General features: G+C 42.0%; 1 non-coding gene across 1 annotated transcript; it reads left to right on the top strand.

Moving 5' to 3' along the window:
* Positions 1 to 3,356: 3,356 nt before the first annotated feature.
* On the top strand, positions 3,357 to 3,464 carry LOC130970891 (small nucleolar RNA R71). Its single transcript, XR_009082137.1, has one exon. It is a non-coding gene; the product is annotated as a small nucleolar RNA R71 (small nucleolar RNA).
* Positions 3,465 to 3,775: the final 311 nt, after the last annotated feature.

Raw genomic sequence — 3,775 nt, 5'->3', positions numbered from 1 at the left:
TACTTATTGAGTCTTGGCCGTGGCCCAAAGCACTCTGTCTTCCAGTATTACCACCGGATACATACATGCCACAGACACATAATTGGGTGAACCTTTTCAGATTGTGACTCAGCTTTGCTAGAGTCCCCAATTAGAGGTGTCCAGGGTTCTTAAGCACACTCTTTTTGCCTTGGATCACAACTTTATTTCTTTCTTTCTCTTTCTTTTTCTTTTTCTCCCCCTTTTTTTTTTCGTTTTTCTCCTTCTTTTTTTTTTTTGTATTCACTGCTTTTTCTTGCTTCAAGAATCATTTTTATGATTTTTCAGATCCTCAGTAACATGTCTCCTTTTTCATCATTCTTTCAAGAGCCAACAATTTTAACATTCATGAACCACAAATTCAAAAGACATATGCACTGTTCAAGCATACATTCAGAAAACAAAAAGTATTGTCACCACATCAAACTAATTAAGCTAGTTTTAAAGATGAATTTGAAATCCTGTACTTCTTGTTCTTTTGTGATAAAAACAGTTTTCATTTAAGAAAGGTGATGGATTCATATTCATAGCTTTAAGGCATAGACACTAAGACACTAATGATCATAAGACACAAACATGGATAAACATAAAGCATATTTTTCGAAAAACAGAAAAATAAAGAACAAGGAGATTAAAGAACGGGTCCACCTCAGTGATGGCGGCTTGTTCTTCCTCTTGAAGGTCTTATGGAGTGCTTGAGCTCCTCAATGTTTCTTCCTTGTCTTTGTTGCTCATCTCTCATGATTCTTTGATCTTCTCTAATTTCATGGAGGAGGATGGCGTGTTCTTGGTGCTCCACCCTTAGTTGTCCCATGTTGGAACTCAACTCTCCTAGGGAGGTGTTTAGTTGCTCCCAATAGTCTTGTGGAGGAAAGTGCATCCCTTGAGGTATCTCAGGGATCTCATGATGAGATGGGGGTCTCTTGTTTGCTCCATCTTCTTCTTAGTGATGGGCTTGAGGTCATGCCTTCTCAGTTGAACCGGCTTTGGATGCCATAAATGGTTATGGAAAAACAAAAAGCAATGCTTTTACCACACCAAACTTAAAAGGTTTGCTCGTCCTCGAGCAAAAGAAGAAAGAAGAGAGTAGAAGAAGAAGATTGGAGGAGAAGGAGATGGAAAGTGGTTTGAAGTGATTGGTGAATGGGTGAAGAAGAAGAGAGAGGGTGGTGGGTAGGTGGTGGTCCTGTGGGGTCCACAGATCCTGAGGTGTCAAGGAAAAGTCATCCCTGCACCAAATGTTGCTCAAAATCACGTTTTGAGCTATTTCTGGCGTTAAACTCCGGGCTGGTGCCCATTCCTGGCGTTTAACGCCAGGTTCTTGCCCTTTCCTGGCGTTTAACGCCAGTCTGGTGCCCCTTTCTGGCGTTAAACGCCCAGAATGGTGCCAGACTGGGCGTTAAACACCCAACTGCTAGCCTCACTGGCGTTTAAACGCCAGTGAGTTCTTCCTCCAGGGTGTGCTGTTTTTCTTCCTGTTTTTCATTCTGTTTTTGCTTTTTCAATTGATTTTGTGACTTCTTATGATCATCAACCTACAAAAAACATAAAATAACAAAAGAAAATAGATTAAATATATCATTGGGTTGCCTCCCAACAAGCGCTTCTTTAATGTCAGTAGCTTGACAGAGGGCTCTCATGGAGCCTCACAGATGCTCAGAGCAATGTTGGAACCTCCCAACACCAAACTTAGAGTTTGAATGTGGGGGTTCAACACCAAACTTAGAGTTTGGTTGTGGCCTCCCAACACCAAACTTAGAGTTTGACTGTGGGGGCTCTGTTTGTCTCTGATTTAAGAGAAGCTCTTCATGCTTCCTCTCCATGATGACAGAGGGATATCCTTGAGCCTTAAACACAAAGGATTCATCATTCACTTGAATGATCAGTTCACCTCCATCAACATCAATCACAGCCTTTGCTGTGGCTAGGAAGGGTCTGCCAAGGATAATAGATTTATCCATGCACTTCCCAGTCTCTAGGACTATGAAATCAGTAGGGATGTAATGGTCTTCCATTTTTACCAAAACATTCTCTACAAGTCCATGAGCTTGTTTTCTTGAGTTGTCTGCCATCTCTAATAAGATTCTTGCAGCTTGTACCTCAAAGATCCCTAGCTTCTCCATTACGGAGAGAGGCATGAGGTTTACACTTGACCCTAAGTCACACAGAGCCTTCTTGAAGGTCATGGTGCCTATGGTACAAGGTATTGAAAATTTCCCAGGATCTTGTTTTTTTTTTTGAGGTAATCTCTGCCTAGACAAGTCATCTAGTTCTTTGGTGAGCAAAGGAGGTTCATTCTCCCAAGTCTCATTTCCAAATAACTTGTCATTTAGCTTCATGATTGCTCCAAGGTATTTAGCAACTTGCTCTTCAGTGACATACTCATCCTCTTCAGAGGAAGAATACTCATCAGAGCTCATGAAAGGCAGAAGTAAGTCCAATGGAATCTCTATGGTCTCATTTTGAGCCTCAGATTCCCATGGTTCCTCATTGGGGAACTCATTGGAGGTTGGTGCACACCCATTGAGGCCTTCCTCAGTGGCGTTCACTTCCTCCCCTTCCTCTCCAAATTCGGCCATATTGATGGCCTTGCACTCTCCTTTTGGATTTTCTTCTGTGTTGCTTGGGAGAGTACTTGGAGGGAGTTCAGTAACTTTCTTGCTCAGCTGTCCCACTTGTGCCTCCAAATTCCTAATGGAGGATCTTGTTTCAGTCATGAAACTTTGAGTGGTTTTGATTAGATCAGAGACCATGGTTGCTAAGTCAGAGGGGTTCTGCTTAGAATTCTCTGTCTGTTGCTGAGAAGATGATGGAAAAGGCTTGCCATTGCTAAACCTGTTTCTTCCACCATTGTTGTTGTTGAAACCTTGTTGAGGTCTCTCTTGATTCTTCCATGAGAAATTTGGGTGATTTCTCCATGAAGAATTATAGGTGTTTCCATAGGGTTCTCCTAGGTAATTCACCTCTTCCATTGAAGGGTTCTCAGGATCATAAGCTTCTTCTTCAGATGAAGCTTCCCTAGTACTGCCGGGTGCATTTTGCATTCCAGACAGACTTTGAGAAATCAAATTGACTTGTTGAGTCAATATCTTGTTCTGAGCCAGTATGGCATTCAGAGCATCAATCTCAAGAACTCCTTTCTTCTGACTTGTCCTATTGTTCACAGGATTCCTTTCAGAAGTGTACATGAATTGGTTATTTGCAACCATTTCAATTAGTTCTTGAGCTTCTGTAGGCGTCTTCTTCAGATGAAGAGATCCTCCAGCAGAGCTATCCAAAGACATCTTGGATAGTTCAGAGAGACCATCATAGAAAATACCTATGATGCTCCATTCAGAAAGCATGTCTGAGGGACATTTTCTGATCAATTGTTTGTATCTTTCCCAAGCTTCATAGAGGGATTCACCATCCTTCTGTCTGAAGGTTTGGACTTCCACTCTAAGCTTACTCAGTGTTTGAGGTGGAAAGAACTTTGCCAAGAAGGCATTGACTAGCTTTTCCCAAGAGTCCAGGCTTTCTTTAGGTTGAGAGTCCAACCATGTCCTAGCTCTGTCTCTTACAGCAAAAGGGAATAGCATAAGTCTATAGACCTCAGGGTCTGCCCCCTTAGTCTTGACAGTGTCACAGATTTGCAAGAATTCAGCTAAGAACTGATGAGGATCTTCCAATGGAAGTCCATGGAACTTGCAATTCTGTTGCATTAGAGAAACTAATTGAGGCTTAAGCTCAAAGTTGTTTGCTCCAATGGCAGGGATAG

Source organism: Arachis stenosperma, chromosome 3 (assembly GCF_014773155.1).
Source record: "Arachis stenosperma cultivar V10309 chromosome 3, arast.V10309.gnm1.PFL2, whole genome shotgun sequence".
In the NCBI taxonomy this organism is placed as follows: Eukaryota; Viridiplantae; Streptophyta; class Magnoliopsida; order Fabales; family Fabaceae; genus Arachis; species Arachis stenosperma.
The sequence above is the reverse complement of the archived record's forward strand: the minus strand, read 5'-3'. Positions and strand labels throughout refer to the sequence as shown.